The sequence below is a fragment of the Miniopterus schreibersii genome, assembly GCF_964146895.1.
Source record: "Miniopterus schreibersii genome assembly, chromosome: 11".
Classification (NCBI taxonomy): Eukaryota; Metazoa; Chordata; class Mammalia; order Chiroptera; family Miniopteridae; genus Miniopterus; species Miniopterus schreibersii.
In genome coordinates, this window is record NC_138111.1 from 34721221 (window position 1) to 34734611 (window position 13391).

The following is a 13391-nucleotide window of genomic DNA, read 5'->3' on the forward strand; positions in this document are numbered from 1 at the left end:
TGTCCTAACACTTACCACATGCTCTACTTGCCTGTCTCCTGCACTTGGCTGAAGCTTCTCTAGATATCTTTGACCTATGTATCTCTATGCCTGGGTTAATGCTTGTTTCATAGAAGATATTTAATGAATGTTCTTTGGATGGAAGAATGGATTCTGGAACGTATTGTGGATGCACAAAGAACCCTGTAACTTAGACTAGAGATGCTGCTATTAGATATGTGCTGTTTATAACTTGGAAGGCAAGGCAAAGGTGTATAAATAGTAAGTTCTTTCACTCCTTCTATTGCTACCCACACCTGCCTCCTCAAGTTAATCCATGTTAATCTGGTTGTGTCCCTCCATGCTTTCTTTCATGTTCATACAAATCCGTACAAAAACATAAACATATTATGTAGTTTTTGGCTTGTTATCATTCAAATGTTGTCTTTTCATTTCTCTGCAATTTGTAAGCTCGTGTGTAGGTATAAAAAGCACAGATTTTGGAGTCAAACGGATTAGGTTTGAATCCTGGCTCCTTGCTAACTAGTTCTGGTATTTTTGGCAAATCCTTTAACCATGTTTGTGCTTAGTTACCTTATGTATAAAATAAAGTAGGGAAATAATAGTTCTCATCTTATAAGATTGTAAAGTGTACAACACAGAGCTGACACATACAGAGTACGCATTTAAAGATGTCAGCTACTATACCTGACATCAGTAAATAAGGTCTAACTCTTATTTATTGATTGATTGATTGATTGATTGATTGATTTTAAATATGTCTTTATTGATTTCAGAAAGAGGAAGGGAGAGGGAGAGAGAGAGATAGAAACATCACTGATGAGAGTCATTGATCAGCTCCCTTCTACCCACCCCCTACCAGGGATCGAGCCCACAACCCAGGCATGTGCTCTGACCGGGAATCGAACCTCAATCTGTTGGATCATAGGTCGATGCTCAACTTCTGAGCCACGCTGGCCAGGCCCAAGTCTAACCCATTTTTAAATAGCTGTATAAAATTGCATAGAATGGAAGTACCAACATTCACTTGACCATTCCTAATGATGGCCATTCGTTGTCTCCACTATAAACGTTGCTACAATAAACAGTTTTGGACTTAAATCTTGGTGCTCTTTCCTCCTATAGAATAGATTACTCAAAGAAAGATTGCTGTGTTAATTTAATTGAGTAGATTTATACCTGGCACAGGAGGGGGTGAATCATTCTCCACACACCTGGGTCTCAAAGATGAGCTACTGCAATCCCAGCCTGTTTAGAGATTAAGTACTGCAACCCCCTGTCCCAGAGACTGGGCAGCTGTTGTCTAGTGCCAGAAATCATGTGAGCTGCCGTGAGTCCTATGTCATCTTACTTTTGGTTAGAAATTCAAATGGGTTCTTTGGCCTGGGGCTCAAGCTCCTAGTGGCTGAGAACTTTGTCTTTTTAGATAAATTTATTTTAATAGCCATGAAGGTGTGTGTTGAAGAAATGCTCAGTAATGAAATGACACTGGAACCATCAGTGTCTTTAGCTTAGGAAAGCATCTATATAAAATTAAAACTCAGAAAGCAATAACAGGTCAATCCTCTACAAAGTATACCATGTTCTTTCATATCTAATGCCCTATGTGACTCAATTCTTAACTCACCTTTCACTTGGAAATCCACTGGTAATTCAACAACCCTGCATGAAAATGCCTGCTGCTTAGTACAGGATCTGTGTCCAGCATTTCTCCTGCAGAATAAACTATGTCTTTTCTAAATTGGGTTCTCCTAGTTCCCTATTTTTCATTTCACCTTTCCTTTGTAGTTAGAGCTCAGACCCTTGGATAGGCTCACAATACTATCCCTGAGATTTAGACATAGATTACTTTCAAATTGCCATTTCCTTATAGCAAAAGCAGCTTTTCTGATTTCTCGGGTGCTAAGCCCTTCCCCAAATCCTAAAACAGAATACGTAATATTCCCTGACATGTTCCTGCTTATCGCTGATCTTTCTTCTTAAATATTTTAAAAAAATGAATTTCTTGCTCCCCTTCTGTGGGAAAAAAAGGATCTGGCTTCCTTCTGCTAGTTTCTAGTGGAAATGAATGCCAATATGCCTCCCAAAATAAACAGGCCTCAGGCACCCACGAACACAGAAAAGCACTCGACCATGCAGAGGTATTTGAATCTGTACTTAGCAGCCATTTTTTTGTCAGTGTAAAAACAAAACAAAACAAAACAAGGAGTTCTTCCTAGCAGCCTTTGTCAGTCTGAAACTGGAGACCGGGGCAACGGATGTAAACAGCATGAGGGGAACCGAGCGACCCTAACGCGCCGGTTTACTTCAGTGCTCTCAGTGAGCTGCTCTCGCAGCAGCGGCTTTGGACGGCCGGCAGGGCCTGGCATGGACTCGCAGCGTCGCAGTTGCCTTCAAATAGCTTTCTGTTGTGGTGGCCCTTCGTTCAGACCTCTTTTCTGCTCTTACTCTGACTTCAGGCTCTGACCACATTCTACATCCATATGTTTTTTAAACCCACTTATTTTCTTCTTTTTTTTCTTTTTTTAAAATATATCTTTATTGATTTCAGAGAGAGGAAAGGAGAGGGAGAGAGAGACGGAAACATCAATGATGAGAGAGTCATTGATCAAGCCCGCAACCCGGGCATGTGCCCTGACCGGGAATCGAACCCCGATCGCCTGGATCCTAGGTTGAAGTTCAACCGCTGAGCCACGCCGGGCCGGGCAAACCCACTTATTTTCACGTCTAGCCTCTGGCCTTGGAAGCAGGAGAGGAGCTGGGGGCTGCTGCTCCCGCAGCCAGAGAGCGCACCCTCTGAGGACAGCTCTGGGGATGCTCTTTCCCCAGGCCTCTCTCAGGACATCTTGTCCCCGCCAGCAGTCACACCACAGACGGGCTCGGCAGCCCTTTGGGAACCCAGTGGATGGGCCACGCAAAACTTTTCGAATTTCTTGTGAGGAGACAAACTCTTCCTTATGCCGGGCGTGGCTCAGCGGTTGAGCGTGGACCTAACTAGTAGCGCAACTGGAGAGCACAGGCCTCTAGCCCCACCAGGCAGAGTGTATTTTCTCCTGCATTTTGCTGGCTTATGTCTTTGTCCTTCTGCCTCTTGTGTATTTCCTTGTGATTCCTCTGTTTCTCTGTCGATTCCTAATATCACAGCATCAGTGAACATAATGAACTCTGTTCTTCTTAAGAACCTCCTTGGGAATCGGCATTACATGTAGAATCATTTAGCCATTACTGGTGAGCTAAATAATAGCATCCTAATGGCATGAACAAGTTAATGTTTCTACCCAAGTGTCAAACATATTAACAGAAAGTGACTTGGCCCCACGCCAGATTCTGTCTCGAAGATTAATAGCCTTTTTAAAAACTTCCTGAATAATGGTTTATCCCAGCCTCAGCATAAGATAAAAATTACTTTGAGAATAAAATTCTCAGCAGATTCAACTTTTGAAGATCCGGATATGAATGTGCTTAAAGGTTTCAGAAATGTTCATATAGGTATTGAAGAAGCACTAACAACATTCAAGCTTGTGCATGTCTTTTTGCTGAGCCCTCATTTCTTATCAATGTGCCCTCGGGGAGTGGTAATACTATAAAAGCCAAAACTTGTATATTAGATTTTATAAATAATGGAAACCAAATAAATGGGACAGCAGTGTCAGTAGCAGAAAGTACATTGCTCAGAGCCTCCTGAAAGCTGCCATGTTGTAATGCAGGAATTACCTCAATAAATGGACCCACCTAATATCCATCAAGGTTTCTCTTTTACATACATTTCTAAGGGTTTACTTGCTTACAAGGGACAGGATCGCTTGGTTCTTACAAAAATGAGATCACACTATGTTTATTATTCTAGAAGTCTTTTTAATTTAAAAAATAGGAGAAACTTATTTCCAAATATATAGAAAGTTACCTCGTTATTTTAATAACTGCATAATGTTTTATAGCACAAATCTACCCTGGCTTATTGAACAATTTCCCTTTTTATAGACAGTAAGGTTGTCGCATCAGATGCTTACAATCTTCGTCATGTGAGGAAAAATACCTAGTTGTTTTAATTGGTATTTCGCTGATCAACAGCAAGGCTGAGCTCATTTCATCTGTTCCTTGGACATTTAGAATTTTCTCTTCTAAATTCATTGTGCAAATGTTTGTCCATATTTCCAATGCATTGTTTAGTTTTCTTAACAATGGATTGGAATAGTCTGTGTATTAGAGTTTAGCCACATGCCTATCTTGCTTTTTAAATGTGTTTATAGTTTCCTTTACCTTTAAGATGTTTTAAAGTTTAATGTAGTCAAGTTTTCCATCTTTTCCTTTAAATTTTTGTTTCTGTGTCTTATTTAGAAATCTCTTCTGATCTGGATATCATAAGGGTGGTTTTTTTCCTAAAAGTTTTTGAAATTTCATTTATATCTTTAGTCCATCTAGCATTCACATTCATGGATGGTGTAAGGCAGGGATCCAGTGTTATTTACATGTAGAAAACCAATTTTCCTTCCACCTTGATTCTCTTCCGGCCTTCAGGGATTTTCCTCAACAAAGGCCTCAGGAGTTCTGGAGCTTGGATGGAAGGGAAGTAGAATTTAGACGTCAGGGTTGACTGTCATTGGAAGTAAGCTGTCCCTGGAGAGTGGTGTTACACTGAGCATGGCCAGCTCTCTTTGACAAAGGGCAATTCCTAGAGAGGATTCAATTGAGAGTCATCAGATACCAACATTCCCAACATCATGGGTAATAAATTCCTCAGTCTTGAAAGGGGGATCTGGGTGAGACACCACAGCATCCACTACACTGTCTCCCCCATTAACTCTCCCAGGCCTGCTGCAATAGTTTCTTAATGGTCTCCTGCAGCCCCTGCTCTATCAGATATCAAGGTTTATTATAAAATGATAGTAATCAAAAGGGGAAGGTGTCACACAAAAAGAAATGAGTAGTTCAGAACAGAGAGTCAAGAAACAGATGTTAGTAATCACCATACCTAACTTTACTAGAGAGAATTCTAAGTTGCTGGGGTTTTTTATCAAGTTGTGGTGGGTATGGAGATACACTGCCCAGATCCCCTTTCAAAGAAGGACCTGCTGCAGCTCTCCGTCCTTCAGGGTTTCCCTCAGCTACAGAGGGCTGCCTCAGTCAAGGGCACCCCATTGCCAGGGTGCCCCATATCCAGTGGCCGATGGAGGCAGGGGTACAAAGGCCCAACATTACAGGTCCCACAGAGGACACTGCTGATGAGCTTCTCTCTCTGCCTGGGCCTGCTGTCTACCATCTCCCACAGGGATTGAGCTCTAATAATATCCTACACACTGAACTCTGTATTTCTGTGTCTTTGGACACATCCTATTAAAAGTATACAGACCTCTTAAAATCACTTATTTCCAATTTGTAATTTTAGCTTTTTAAAATCTCTAATCCAAGATTCACTTAGAAAATGTTCTTAATTTCAGTTGTATGTGTGACTTAAACACACACATATAGCTACCTTTGATTATTAATTTTCAGAAATTTGATTAAAGAATGTAACCTAATATATATCTCTAGAATTTATTGAGATTTTTATCTGTGGCCTAATGTTTGGTCTAGTGTTACATATTTTTCATAGCTACTAGAAAAAAATGCGATTTTATGTTCATTGGGACACACTTAACAATATATCTATTAAATCATTCTACTAACTGAATATTCATATCTGCAAAACTTTGTATTCTAATTTAAGTTTTGACTATTTGAGTTATGATAGAGTTATGTTATATTTTGCCACTATTGTCAAGCATTTTTCATTTTCTCTTAGCATTACTAGCAGTTATTTCCTTTATGTATTTTGGTCCAAAGTTACTTGGGGCTTAATTTATAACTTTTATCTTCTTGGAAGGTTCTACCTTTTCTCAATAAACTCTTCTTAGGTTAATTTAATTCTTTACTTTTAATTCTGGTATGTTTCACTAAATACTGTCATATGCCTTATTTCTATTAATCTTTACCTAACATAACTTTGCCCTTCTTTTCATTTGAGCCCTCTGTTCTGTTTTGTCTTTAATTGGGTCTTTTTAACCCTCTGGCAAGGCAGTGTCTTTTAATATGCACACCGTACTCCCCCTGAGTGTGAAATGCTGCGACCTTTTCAGATCTGTACAACTTGGCCTGGAAAAGCAGGAACATCAGAAGGAAAAGAGACAAAGGTAAGGTTGGGTTGCAGGCATGCCCATATTACAGTTCATAATAGGGAAAAAATAACCAGATTCTCTTTTAACTAAGTGAAGCTGACATTGCACACACCGCTTGTATTCCCACTCCAATGACCAGCCCTTAGCCTGAGAGCATATGCAGAAGCTGATGGGTGAGGTTTCTGGGACAGATATTTCAAAGAAGGGCAGCTGACTAGGGGCACCTTGTTACCCCCCCACACCCGATTTATCACCTGGAATGTAACGTTACTGTCGGAATTCCAGAAAGCATTTTGGAACATGAGGCATATTGAGAATGAAAATCAAGCGCTCGGGATGGCAAAGCACAAAGTCAGAATATCTTGGTGGTCGATGACTTCTCTGAACCACTGCACCAGCCCTGGATGGCCTGTCTCTGAATTTGTTATACAGGACAGAAAAATAACCTCCATCTTCTAGCAGCAGTGGATGCGGGGAACTTCAGCCTGTGGTGGAAACCAGACTCTTTCTACTAGGAGGCATCCTGGGCACATGACTGTCAAACAGGCAGCCAGGGGTGTCTGCCACAGTGGAGAACTTGGAGGAAACCCAGAGAAGAATATATTCAAAAATATTAAGTTCTTTATAAAATCCTTTATAAAAATCTAAGATTTCTTAGCCTGAAGGAAAGAACGCTAAGAGATGAAATTCACTTTGGAAGTATGACTTTTTTTACTGCAGATAGCTACTTGCCATCTCTCATATACAAAGCATTATTCTAGGTGCTCTTAGAAATATTAGGGTGTGATAACAGAAGGAAAAAGATTTACTATGTGCTTACTATAATTGGGGCACTGTGGCAGGTGATTTAAGTATATAATTTCTTTTGCTCATTTAAGAGAGGAATTATTGCATTTATTTTACAGATGAGGAAATGGGAGCCTCAAGGGACCAGACCATTTTTGCCACCTTCCCCTCCTAAGGCCTCTTCACTTCAATCCCACGCCTAGCAATGCGGTTTCTTAGGGAAGAACCAAGAACACTTTACACAGGTATACACAGGATATGACTAAGTAAAAATGTGAGTTTATGCATTGATAAAGGACAGTGGAGGTAAATATGGGTGATCGCAAATCTGATTGGGTTCGATTTATTTTCCCTTTGAATTTGCTTAATTTTAATGGTGTTTTGAAAGATGAAAGAGCTTTCGGAAATTTTTACATAGGTCCAAGCTAGGTGTGTTCTTGGCTACATGTGAATAGTTTATTTACATATTTATGTTGTGTCGGGCTTTAAAAAAAGAAGTTGTCACCATGTGTGTGTGTGTGTGTGTGTGTATATATATATATACACACATATATATGAAAGTAGGAATATATATATAATGTTCCTATATATTCATTAGCATGTTGCTATGCCCCATTATTAATAATGCAAGTTATTTAGTTTAATGAACAGTTCAAAGATATACTTTTTCTAGTTCAGTAAAATACAGTTGTTTAAAAGGTTGAAGCATGTTATTTTTCCTCTTAAAAATGCCTAAGTGTTAATTATAGAAAAATTTCAAAATAGAGAAAATTAGAAAGAAGGAAGTGAAAATTATCCATATCTTATATCATTCAGAAATACCCACTGAATTTATCCAGAATTTTATTTTTTGTTTATCTTAATACTTTTAAAACAAGATACTATACAATGCTTATTAAAACAGCCATCTCCTCCCCCCCACTCTACCTCAACTTTTGTTCCCCAGGGGCAATCACTCTGAATTACTTTGGCTATTTATTTGTCTTCTCCTTTTATTTTATTTTTTTAAAGTTAGGTATTATCTGTTGATTTTCTCCTATGGAAGATGGATGTTTATATTCTTGTTTCCTCCCAACTCCTTGCCTCTCAAATACACACTTCTCCTCCTACGATAATCCCGTTGGAGTTATATTACATTGCAATATGTATATTCAGTATGTATATTATTGTGACTGTACAAGTAACATTCATCACTGAGCCGTGCAGTTAACTCTGATTACATTTTCTTCATTGTGTGTCTTTTTGTATTAGTGCTGTTAATCTTGGCCTCGATTTTCTGTTTGCTTCATTTCCTATGTTACTATCGCCGACTCCTTCACTCAGATTCTCTGAGAAAAGTGTAACCTGAACTTGTTTCATTAAAGCAAGAATATCTATTCATTTCTTTATTAAACTTTGTGATGATATATCTTGGTGTGGAACATATTTTTCACCCATTATGTGCAGCAGTCAATAGGCCCTTCCACTCTGAATTTTCATTCTTCATTTATGGAAATTCTTCTTGTAGAATTCTTTAATAATTTCCTCTTTACTTTCTCTGTTCTCTCTTTCTAGAATGTCTAGTAGATGTAGAATCTCTTGTCTGATCCTCTCATTTTCTTAAATCTTTTCTCTCCAATATTCTACCTCATTATTTTTCTGTTTTAATTTCTAGAAAATATATCCCAATTTGTTCTCCAGCCATTCTATTGATTTTTATATATTACCTATTATATTTCTAATTTCAGTATAGCAACCTGACCCTCTTTTGGATGCAATAACTTCTCCTGTATCTTTGAAGATGCAAATGATTTTAAGTTTTCTTCTGATTTTGGCATTAACTATTTTTCTTGGGGTTTCTTTTTATTTCCATCTGTCTGGTCTCTATGCTTGCTGTTAAGGGTTGTCTCCAAATGGCTGGTGATCCTTGGCTTTCCAAACATGTTAATGAGTGAGGGCCTCGAAACCTGATTGGAAGGCTCTCTGTGCAGGTGGTGTGGGGACTGTCCTAGAAGACAGTGTGGCTATTTTGTGAAGAAATCCACAATTGTCAATATCTGTAGATATTTTTTTCTTAAGCTAGAATAAAGGAGAATCCGGCCTGTAATATAAAAATGTCTAGAATCTGGCAAGTTGTGTCCTTGTAGGTGAGTGGGAGATAATGGGATTGTCACTTGATATTCCTCTTTTTAATATTACTCACCATCCAATAATTTATCTGAATACCTTGATGCCCTCTGGTTTAACTCTCTTGTCAATCTTCAGTATTTTGCCAGGGATTGTCTTCTGGCTGTGTGAGAGCAATAGGAGACCTAGAGCTTCTAAATGTTTTTAAAATAGACTTTGTAGCAATTCTACTCCTCCACTATCAAAGATAATCAATTTCACCAATTCTTGAGCCTCTCAGGGGTGTGAAGGCATGAAATGGCTTTCTTCTCGGTTTCCCCCTTATTTCTTTAGCTTTCTCTCATTTTCCAAGTCAGTTGTCACTTATGTCTACTTTCAAGGATCTAAAATTTAAATGACATCTCTCATGCCCTGGTATTTCTAATAACATTTTCTTTGACCTCTTATATTTATTCTCTTTGTTGTTGTTGTTGTTGTTGTTTTTAATGACTCTTTTTTTGTCATTTTACTCTATTTTCAGGAGGGAACAGGGAAATCCTTGCTTTCAGTGTATAATGTTTAACCAGAAGTTACATCTAATACTCTACATGCTTTTGAATTTAAGTTGCATAGTTGATCATATTGAACAATATAATTTAATATCCTACTATTTTTATCTGTTATTTTTATAAGAACATTTCCAAGATAATATGTCAATACTTTTTGAACACTAGGATGATATTCACTGTTATTTCAAGCATAGAGCTTCTAATTTAATAAGCCATTTCCCTCTTGCTCTCTGTTTCTCTTTCTCTTACTCTTAAAATTCAGGCCTGGACTCCTGATCACAACTGAGCAAATGGGATCCTCTCAGACAGAAATAGGATTTGGGGTGCAAGGAGAACTAGGGAGTCTCCCCAGTGTGGGCTCAAGGGCAGAAAGATCCAGTCGGCAAAGGTAAGCTGACAAACAGACATCAAGAAACGAACAGGTAAAGAAGATGGAAAATTCTTAAAGGTTTCCTTTTTTTAATCTACTAGAACTTTCTTAAGAGCCAGCTGTATTCACATAGTCTCAGAGATGGCCTAATAGTCTTATCATAAACTCTCCATTTTGATTAAGTTATCTCAAGTTAATTTTTATGTCTTGCACTGACCCAACTAAGTGCAAAGTTGGGTCCACCAAGAGAGGACATTTGTGGGTTGGGGGCCTACACAGAAGAATGTGAAAGGATTCCTGACCCCAGCCCTCATTCCTGGCACACCCAGAAGTAACAAGAGAGAGCTTCGGTGAGGTCAGGAGATCTTACATGAGCAAGTGGGCAAGATGAGTCAAAGAAACTTGAGTTATTACTGTAAACATGATCTCATTTGTACTCATAGCCTGGAGAGGCTGGGGGGAAATTTGCGTAATAGAATTAAATTGAAAAGAGTCACTGTGACAATAGTGTCAGGGAGGTCAAATGCTAGAATGAACTGGGATTTAAAGAAGTGCTAAAGAAAATCAAAAGTCACTCCAGAAAGAAACACAGGATGAATGGAATCTGCTGGAAATGTGTGATGAAATGGTTAGTGAGGACGAACAATCTAGTAATAATAAAATGACACAAAAAGAGATTTTCAGGAAGAAGCTGCAAAGACCAAAAAGGAGCCTCAGGGAAGCCTCTGGCCCAGCTGCTGGGAGTGAAAACAGAGGCGACTCAGGTTGTCAGTCCTGCCCTCAGCCTCGTTCTGAGGCAGACCCCAAATCCATGATGGATGGTTCTGCGGTGGGCTGAGAAGAAGGAAAATGCTGGAGGCTGGCCCGTGGAGGAAGTAGGAGTCAGTGCGTCAGACAGAAACTCAGTCCCAGCCAAGGGCCCGGAAGCTTGTCCCTGTGCCGCGGCGCACACTGTGGCCTGAGAGAGAAGCAGATCCATCTTCACAGGCACCCGAGCAGCCTGCATCCTGACAACAGCAGATATGGTCAACTGTTAGCCTTCGTGAATACTTGCATCCTAGAGAAGGATTGCACTTCCCTATACACTGATGTCAGCCAGTCCGAAGATTTCCTCTGGCCAAGGAAGTGTAAGCAGAAGTGGCATGTGTCATTTCCAGACAGTTGCTGTTTAGACCCAGGGCACGGTGTGCTATTTCTCCTTTTTCTCAATTGCGAGACTGGCAGTGTTCCAGACAGAGGCTGTTCCATCATCCTGAGTCCCAGGGTAAGAGCAATTTGAGCAGAGCTCGACTGACTTATAATGAACGTGAAGCGTACTGAGAACTAAGTCTGTGTTACAAGCCATTGTGACTTGGGGATCATTTGTTGCTGCGGCATAGCTTAGCCTCTCCTGACTCCTAGAGCCCGCAGGATACATAGCACTGGAAATGAGACTAGAGCATTTATGGTCACCAGGAGGAATCTGCAGGCTTCAGGGGATGGCAGTGAAAGAGTGTTATAGGAAGTACCAGGATAATCCCCAGAAACTCAGGAGCCAATTTAAATGGAAGAATTGCCCAGAGAGAGCTGAGCATAAGAAATCCCCTGGACTACCAAGTATATTATTAATTTTTACTCCAACTGAAAATGCAATGAACTGATGATGTCTGGTAAGGCAAAGGTTATATTAATGAATGGATTTGAGGGGATTTTGAGATTTTTGTTTGTTTTGTCTTTCAGCTAGGTTCTGAGCCCAAAGGTAAAGTGAGGATTAGGCTGACTTAATTGAGGAAGATCAAATGAAGACAAATTCACTCATACTAACTGAAACCACTATTGGTTTTGGATATGGTCTTTTGAATGTTGGACTCAGGATATAGTGCTTACTGTTGACCCGGACCATCGCCCCCTGGGTATAACCCTTTTTCACATACTGTTTCTGTCTCCATTATAAAAGCTGGTTCCAGCCCCCTACTGAAATAAATTCTGCAGTGCAGCCTTGCTTTGCTTTATGAAGCTCCCTTGCTGGGAAATCTGCCCCTGAACCTTGGCTTGGGGGTAAGGCCCTTGTTTGCCCAGGCGCAGGTTTCCATTCTGCTGTCCGCCTGCTTCCCAGATGCTGAGCCTCCCACACTGGACTCCCTTCCAGGTTCACTGCTCACTTTTGAAGACATCGGTAGCATCTTGGAATCTTCTGGATTCCTCCCATTTTTTGCTGCCCCTTTACCTGGAATTATACAAAGATTGTTGGGACCCTAGGTCTCCATTCTTTACTTGCCAACCTGAGACTCTGCATTTGTCTCAATATTCAGTCAGTCTGCCCTGTGCTGGTCGTGCCCGAGTAACTCCTGTGCCTAGCTCTCCTCTCCTGCTTCCAAGATGTGCTCATTACATGTGGGCATGTCACAAATCAGAGTGACAGCTGGTATGAATGAAAAGGAAACTCAACCTTCAAAACAATCTCCACTATTTCCATGAGTGATCCAAACCAACAGGAAAGAATCTACCAGGAAGATCTTGTAGGCAATCTCAAAAGTGGAATTATGTGACTCCAAGATGGGGAAGATCTAGCCTGGCAGGTGTTCGTAAGAAACGGGCCTGGGGTGTGGTCTGTCCTACCACAGGAGCCAACTGCCTATTGCAGCTGCTAAAAGAGCTTTCAAAGGAAAGGAGGTATTGCTCTTCCTCTAAGTTGTCTTTGCCGGTCTATCTGGAGGAGGTTGTGGGCTGTGGCTTGTCAGGTTGAGGCTGGTCAGGATGGCTAAATTAGAACTTTAACTTGAGCAATGTAATGCAGTTCACACAAGGTTGGAGGGACTATTCTAGATTAAAGGAGACTAAAGAGTCATGAAAACCAAATGCAATGTAAGATCCTTTATTTGATCCTAGATTAAAAAAAAAAAATAGCTAAAAAGGCATTATTTGAGTAATAAGAAAATTTTATGGTGAGAAACCATTCAGAGAAGAGGCAATTAGGCCTTAAGAAATAAAGAATGAAAGAAGCCAAAATTGCTGTGTTCAATTATAGGAGAAACTGTTGGAGAGGAAAAGCGTGGGACTTACTTAGAATGTCTCCAGAGAGCAGAGGTAGGACCTAGACATGGGAGAGACAAGAAAGTAGATTTTGCTTTAAAAAAACAACCCACATTATAAGACTCTCACACCTTGGCTAGAGCAGGTTCTGGTAGCCGAGAGAAGACATAATTTTAAAAGTGAGAATGCGTTTGTCACTTAATATGATCTTTGGATTTAAAAAAAAAAAATTGTATTGTTTTCAGACAGAGGAAGGGAGAGGGAGAGAGAGAAACATCAATGATGAGAGAGTCATTGATCAGCTGCCACTTGCATGCCCCCTACTGGGGATTGAGCCTGCAACCCAGGCATGTGCCCTGACCTGGAATTGAACCTTGATCTCCTGGATCCTAGGTCAATGCTCAACCGCTGAGC

The 13391-nt window shown here is 40.1% G+C and overlaps 1 long non-coding RNA gene across 1 annotated transcript; it reads left to right on the forward strand.

Moving 5' to 3' along the window:
- The first annotated feature begins 7067 nt into the window (after positions 1-7067).
- On the forward strand, positions 7068-12716 carry LOC308563924. Its single transcript, XR_013999864.1, has 3 exons — positions 7068-7186; positions 9858-9983; positions 11685-12716. It is a non-coding gene; the product is annotated as an uncharacterized lncRNA (long non-coding RNA).
- Positions 12717-13391: the final 675 nt, after the last annotated feature.